We start from the raw sequence: 8,401 nt of genomic DNA, 5'->3' as shown, positions 1-8,401 counted from the left end.
GGAGGAACTGAATGTGGCTGGCATCTTCTTCAGTAAAAATGATTGGTTGCCTTTCCAATCGCTGCTGCTTCGGCAGATGCTGCTCGGGAACGAACTTTACTCCATTATGAGCCTTAAGTTCGTTGACGTACCTCTTTTGGGCACCGTTGCTCGTGCCAGACAAATGAGGTCCTCCAGAGATTGTGGAGATCTCTCCTCCTATCACTGGAGGAGGGACGTCCTGATCTACCCGAGACTCGAGCTGAGTGACCGGGACTTCCGGAGCTGGACGGGCTGCGGGAACTCTGTTCCGTGCATATTGAGCCAAGGGGTCGGCTAAGATGAGAGTCTCAATCTCATCCTTCAGGTGTCTGCATTCATCGGTATTGTGGCCAACGTCGTTGTGGAAACGGCAAAACTTGGAGGGATCTCGCTTCCCATTCTGGTGCTTTAACGGCTCCGGCTTCTTCCAGAGGAGGCGAGCAGAGTTTGCTAGGAAGATGTTCTCCCTGGAGCAGGTGAGCTCTGTGTAAGTCGTGTAAACCGGCTTAAACTTTTCTACGGACTTATTCTTCTTTGGGTCGTGCTGGTTGCCCTTGCAGTTCCCCTTTCTTTTGCCTCCACCAAACTGTTTATTCTATGTAACGTTCTGGGTCACTGTCACGACCTCCGTTCCCACTCCAGCGGGCTGCTCAGGGACCTGACTGGTTCTTGCAGCTGAGGCTTGGGCCTCCTCCAAGTTGATCCACCCCTGGGCTCTATTTAGGGATTCATTTACGGAGCTGACTCCCTTCCTTTGTATCTCATTCCAGAGTCCCCCTCCGACGAGGATTCCAGTTCTCAAAGCCATGAGCTTGAAGCTGTTATCTGCGTCTCTAGCCCGAGCAGCGACATTCGCGAACCGGCTTAGGTAAGCCTTCAGAGGCTCGTCGGGTTGTTGCCTCACGTTGGCCAGGGAGTCGGCCTTGACGCGAGCAACCTGGGCAGCTCGGAATGCTCTCTTGAAGTCAGTAGAGAAAGTTTTCCAGGAGCTGATTGACTGTTTCTTATTCTATTTGAACCACTGCCTGGCCGACCCAGTCAGTGTGGAGGGAAATATTGAACATTTCAGCTCGGGGCCAATGTTGTGGGCCATCATCAGGGTATTGAACATACCCAAATGATCTTACAGATCTCCGTCTCCGTTGAATTTGGACAGGTACGGCATACGGAAACCGGGCGGGTATGCCGTTGCTGCTATGCTGGGGGCGAAGAGCTCAAGTTCGTCCCCCGAATCGTATTCGTCCTTTTCCTTTTCTGACAGGAGCTTCCTCATTAGCTCCTCCATCTGAGCCAGGCGCTCAAGGGTTTTGTCCTGATTTCCTTGGTTATTCCAGGGCTATTCAACAGCTCCGGATCCATTGTACACGTTTGGCGGGTTATCGTCCCTCCTATCTTGAGATAGGTTATATGGGACATTCCCGCTGTCGCGTACCTCGGACAGGTCTTCCTTTGGGCGATCATGGCTGCCATTCCCAAATAGGTTTTCCCTTTGAGAGGTAAGACGATTTCGAAGATCGCCCCTCGGGGTGGCTTGAGGACTCTGCGCCGAGCTCAGGCGTTGGCGCAGGTCTCTGCCAGAAAGGTCACTATGGCGGCTTCCGGTCCAATAGCTCCCGTTTGAAAAGCTCGGAGCCCGCCTCTGGGGATGAGGATCCGGGACTTCTTTGGGTGCCCTGCCACGATGGGAAGGTGGGTTTCTCCTGCTGCTCCCATAAGCTGGAATATCTCGGACAGGTCGAGGAGGAGACGGATATCTTATCGATGAAGGAGGGTGTCTGACCAGGGATGCAGTCCTGGTCCCGTCAGGGTGGATCAGGTTAGGTAGGGGCCTCTCGGCCCTGCCAGCCTACGGGTCTTGCGCTTGGCAGTCTGAGCGGGGCGCAGGACAGCTGGCCGGGACGGGCTGTTGCTGTGAGCCCTCCCCAAATCTCCTTCTAGAATTCCCTCGAGCCCCCCTGGGTGCGCTCGAGGGTGGTAGCGAGTTGGGAGTTGAAGTTCGGACCGAGCGGCTATACTGTTGCTCGGCCCTGGGCAGTTCTTCAAAGGTTGTCTCTCTGCGGTGCGATGAGGGAGTAGAGTTAAATGCCGGGGGTCTGGCTGACCGTCTAGGCCTAGACCAATTACCCCGGCGGGACTTATGAGTCTCGCCTTGCCTCTTTCCGACGTTAGCGTCGGTTGCAAGAGAGGGTAGTCGGGCCAACACCTCCTTAATCTGCTGGTTAGCTTTAGCCAGCTGGCTCCTCAGCTGAGCAATCTCCATTTCTACCGCCGTATAAAAATCTGGGTTCGGATTAGGTGGCCGGGGTGCCGAACTTCTAGTGTCATCTTGGCCTATTGGCTGCTTGCTCGGCCGCTGCTGAACTATAAGGTTCTGCTCACCGGAGATGGCGGCATGATGGGCCTCCTGCCCATCATGTTGGTCTGCCTCGTTACCGTGCCTTGAGCGAGTGATCATCATGGTTGGGTATTTGCTATAGCACCAATCTAACAAGCTCTCAATGAAAGTACCAAACTGTTGACGCGGTTCTTCGCCAACAGGTAATTAATAAAATAAGAGAATGGGATTAGTGCTAAGTAATGAACTGAAACAGATGAATGATCTTAAAATGAAATGATGGTACGAATACTTTTTTAGGTGGTTCAAAGGTTAAAATCCTTCTACTCCACCAGTCACTGTTATTGCTATATTTCTGGTATTCTTTATAGGGTATTTCTTTACACAATAGAACCCATCCCCCTACAACTCCCAGGGTCTCCATATTTATAGGGGAGGACACCTGGGGGTCGATAAGGGGGTCATCCCGTGACCTTCTTACCCATCATGTCATTCTTGTGACATTCATGATTAATTCCTAAAACCTAACAAATGAAGTGTGGTCTAATCAATAGGTAAGGAGGATAATGGGCCGCATGGCCCAATCCAGTCGTGGGTGCCTGAACACGCACGTTTATGCTGCGTGTCCGAGAATTCAGGGATATATCAGACTCGTGATGTCTGGTATATGCACGTTTATATTGCGTGGTTGACTTTATAAATGGTCACGGCTTCCAACTCAAGCTCGGCCTCGAGCTGGATGCCTTCTTAACCCGCAATCTTCAGACCTCTGACTCGGCTCCTTGGTAATCTTGATAAACTTTCGGCTACCTCGAGCTAAAGAGGTAGGACCTGATAGCAGCAGTTTCGGCCACGTGGCATCCACGTGGCTGATATAATTATGCTATACCTCAACCCGCTAATAGCCCGTGGAAAATTAGGGCGTACAAATGCAAGTGATTCAAACAAGCGCCTATAAAAAATTTAGAAATACGATTTCAGTGTACTACCATGAAACTTTTGTAAATTCGCCTGAGATAGATAAATTAAGCAACGGAACAGATTAGAAACAAGAGAAATTAAAATCAAATTAGAATAAAAATCAATTAGACGGATATTGATAATTATTTTCAGTCCCCGGCAACGGCGCCAAAAACTTGTTGCGATATATTTGCTATGCAAGTGCACACAGTCGCAATTTGTAATAAAATGGTAAAAACCAAGTATCGTCCTCAAGGAATAATTTATCAATTACCAATCAATCAATCTTTTTAATTCTATTTGATTAAACAATTTCAGAGATTTCAAACAAAGAAGAATACTAACCAAGCAAAATGAAAATTTAAACAAAATAACAGAGAAAATGAAATTAGGACAATTATGATCCTCTATTTTCCACCCTTTTATTTCCTAATGCAAGAATTATATCCCCTTCTCCCTATTCAAGAACAAGTTGCAAAAACAATTTATAATCTGGTTAAGATTTACAAAATTCAATCTAAATGACAACTTCCTATATTTCTATGGTAAGTTGAATCATGAAGAAGGCCTTAAACATGCAACTCAGAAAAATAGGCAAATAATTTAGATACTTTCGTTCTAAATTGAATTTGCATCCAAACAATCAAAGCATATCAAATTTCACTTTTCAGATTTTAATTTGATTCATGAAATAACAATTAGAGGTGATCAATCAATAATTGCACAAGTAACACAGATTGTAAGGAATTGAAAGAGATGAAGAAGAACATCAATTATGCATTAAACTATAAAAAGGGTTTCCAAAAGATTCACATAATAGCCCTAAAGAAGAAATTAGCCTATAATATTCATTCTAGCAATAAGAGAATTCAATTACAAACATAAAAATTGAAGAAGATGATGAAAAACTCAAGAATGAATCCTCCAATGGGGTTCTCACTCTCAGACGTCGTCTCCTCTTCTAACCTCTTTCAGTCGCACCAGATGTTTCTCAAAAATCCCTACCAAAATTTCCCCGTGAAAAGACTGAATTGCCCATCAAAAAGTGATCAGATATGTCAAAATCGCGACACCAGCGCTGTAGCACTGTCATTGTAGCGCTGTAGCGCTAAAGTCAGAAACAAAATGGAGGAAAATCTGGGCACCAGTGCTGTAGCGCTCTTATCGTAGCGCTGTAGCGCTAAAGTCAGAGCCGAACTTCCTGAAAATTGCGTCCAAGCGCCGTAGCGCTGTTGTTGTAGCGCTATAGCGCTAAAGTCAGAACCGAACTTCTACAGAAATTCTTCCTAGCGCTACGGCGCTCCCTTAGTAGCACTGTAGCGCTACTTACAGAACCCAAAAATCCACAAATCCGTCCCGATTTTGTTCCACTTTCACTCATTTTCACTATTTGTATCACTTTAGCATTAATCACCCTGAAACATGAACAAACGAGCATAATTCCAAAATAAAATAATCCTAACTAATGAAAAATAGCCTAAAAACTTAGACCATAAACGAGCCTAAAACTCGTTTATCAAAGTTCCTTGGCTGTAATTTCCTTTCGAAAATGCTACAAACAACAAATAAAAAAAAAATCAGACATGCTCTAAATTAACAAACTAATTACAATTTGAGAAAGTAACAGAATGAGGAAAAGTCATGTTTTTGTATTGATCTTTTTCTATATATATCATTACATGAGAAGCTTATAGAAGCTTATGGCAGAAAATTCTCTTACAAAATAATTTAGCAAAATAACAACTCTAACAAACTGACAGCTGTAACACAGCTCAGCAAAACTAACTTAATGCAGAAGGAAATACATCACTAACACCCCCCCACTCAAACTATATTTGGATTGCTCCAAATGAAGTTTGCTGCACAAAAACTGGAAACGTGGAGAAGAAAGGGGTTTCGTAAACAAATCAGCAGGCTGCTCCTCAGTAGGAATGTACCGAACCTCCAACTTCTTGTCAGCAACTTAAGCACGAATAAAATGAACATCAAGTTCAATATGTTTAGTACGGGAATGAAAAACATGATAAAGGGCTAAAGCTTGAGCTCCTTGATTGTCACACCTCAAAATAGGAGGATGAGGAGAAAGCTTAACACCAATCTCAATGGGCAAAGCATGCAACAAAACCAAATCAGTGGCAGCAAGGGCAAGAGCCTTATATTCAGACTCAGTGCTGGACCGAGCAACGACTCTTTGTTTTCTAGAACACCAGCTAACAAGATTGCCACCCAAAAACAAACAAAAACCACTTGTAGACTTACGATCATCCAACCTAGAGGCCCAATTAGCATCGAAAAAAGGTTTCAAGATGAAGAAAAGGAGCTGGTTTGAAGTGCAAACCGAGATGAGGTGTCCCTTTGACATAGCGCAAAATCCATTTACAAGCATTCCAATGATTTACAGTTGGAGACTTCAAAACTGACTGAGTTTATTCACTGAGAAAGCCAAATCTGGTCTAGTGAGAGTAAGGTATTGCAAAGCTCCAATAGTGCTGCGATACAAGTCAGGTTTGTCAAAGAGTTCACTGTCATGAAGAGCAAGTTTATTTCCCAAGACCATAGGAGTAGAACATTCTTTAGAGGCATCAAAATGAGTTTTAGCAAGCAAATCAGTAGCATATTTGGACTGAGTCAAATACAAGCCAGAATCATTACGATATGCCTCAAAACCAAGGAAATAACTAACGAAACCAAGAGACTATAAGACAAACTGAAGATGAAAATCAGCAATGAGTTTTGTAATATCTGACTTGTTAGCACCAGTGATTAGAATATCATCTACATAGACTAATACTAACAAAGCATAACCATTTTTAGTCATATAAAAGAGAGAAGTATCAGATACCGAAGCCTTGAAACCCCAAGCAAGAAGAGCATTGCGGAGCTTGTCAAACTAAGCACGTGGAGCCTGCTTAAGACCATAGAGAGCTTTATGAAGCTGACACACATGATGAGGCCGAGTAGGGTCTTCAAAACCAGTAGGTTGCTGCATGAACATCTGCTCTTGCAAATCACCATTTAAAAATGCATTATTAACATCAATGTGTTGAATATTCCAGCCAAAAGTAACTGCTAAAGAAAACACAACCCGAATGGTACAAGCTTTAATCACATGACTGAAAGTATCAGTTAAGTCTAAGCCAGGAGTTTGCTGAAATCCTTTAGTAACTAACAGAGCTTTAAACTTATCTAGTGACCCATCACCCTTGTATTTAGTGTGAAAAATCCACTTGCTACTTAGAACATTCATAGTGGGTGTGGCTAGTACTAAAATCCAAGTACTTTTGGTGACTAAGGCAGAAAACTCACGCTGCATAGCAGCCTTCCACTCAGGAGAACTTAAGGCAGCTTTAGGAGAGGTGGGTTCAACATAAACTTTGTGAGAAGAAGCAGTAACCAAGTAAACTTTAGGCTTGTAAATACTTGATTTAGAATGAGTTTACATGTGATGGCCTTGAGGAAGCAGCAGTGGAGCAAGAGGAACCACAACAGTAGGAACAACCACCTCTTCAGACACAGTAAGAGAAGCATAATTTGAATTTTCTGAGGAAAGAGTAACACCATCTTCAGGCGTACTAGGACGAAGAGGAGAGATATCATCAACAGGGCCAGGATCAATATCAACTCTGACAGAAGAAGACAAAGGAGAAGCACCACAAGAAGGAGAAGACAAAGAAGGTGTACAAGAAGATGGTGAAGCAACAAGAGACACTGGTAAAACAAAAGCAGGAGCAAGAAAATTACCCCGAAGAGCACCATGAGTAATGGAAGACAAAGAAGAAAAAAGAGTAGGATAAGGAAACTCAAGTTCATTAAAATTGACACTACGAGCAATATAGACACGACCAGAAGAATGAAGTCACCGAAAGCCTTTATGAAAAGTACTATAACCAAGAAAGACAAATTTAGACGTCTTGAACTCAAACTTGTGAGCATTATACGGTCGAAGAAAAGGAAAGCATGCACATCCAAAAACTTTAAGAAAAGTATAATCTAGTTTGTAAGAATAAAGACACTCAAAGGGAGATCAAAAATCACACACCACAGTAGGCAACCTATTAATAAGAAAGACAGCAGAGACAAAGGCATCCCACCAAAAAAGTAAAGGCATTTGAGCAAGTAAAGTGAGACCTACTTTAGTTACATGTCTATGTTTCCTTTCAACTTTGCCTTGTTGAGGATGAATATGGGGACTAGGGTGCCTAAAAAGAATACCTATCTGTTGAAGAAGAGGCTGAAATTTTCTATACACACCCCCCCAATCTGTCTGTAGCCCTTTTATAGGTGTGTCAAATTATTTTTCAACAAGTGCTTTAAAGTTGACAAAAATAGAATAAGAATCAGATTTAGTGCGCATAGGGTAAATCCAGCTATACATGGTGAAATCATCAACAAAAAGAATGTAAAATCGATAACCTTCAGGTGAAGGATGTGGAGATGGTCCCCAAACATCCGAGTCCACCAATTGAAGTGGATGTGTGGTTTTGAGGGTGGAAGAAGCAAAATGCATAAGATGATTCTTACCAAATTGACAAGCATCACAAAACTGAAAATCTGATTTGGAACAATTAATTGTCAAATTCATTAGAACTTTAAGAATTACACTTGATGGATGTCCAAGTCGCTTGTGCCAAAGAGCAGCAAGACGAGAGGACTGATTACAAGATGAAGGACTGGACACATCACAGTCAGTGTTATTACAAGAATTAGTAGTAGCACTAAGATATACAGCAGGGTTCTCACAGACTACACAAACAGAAAGACTAGGAGACTTATGGAGACTAGATCCAAGAGGGCAAAGTTGATAGAGACCATCCTTAAGAATTCCATGCAGAAGAATCCGCCTCGTCACCTTGTCCTTAACACAACAGAAATTATAGGTAAATTCCACAAATACAGCATTATCAGCAGTTAACTGGGAAATACTAATCAAATTCTTTTTAATCAAAGGTACATGTAACACTCGATGAAGATACAAAGGCTTCTCAGTAAGTAAACAACACAGATCTAATAGTAAGTATAGGAAGAGAAGAACCATTACCTGCTATCATCTTGCCTTTGCCTTTATAATCACATTTCGTAGTCAGA

This window comes from Humulus lupulus, chromosome X (assembly GCF_963169125.1).
Source record: "Humulus lupulus chromosome X, drHumLupu1.1, whole genome shotgun sequence".
Classification (NCBI taxonomy): Eukaryota; Viridiplantae; Streptophyta; class Magnoliopsida; order Rosales; family Cannabaceae; genus Humulus; species Humulus lupulus.
This window is presented reverse-complemented; position numbering follows the sequence as displayed.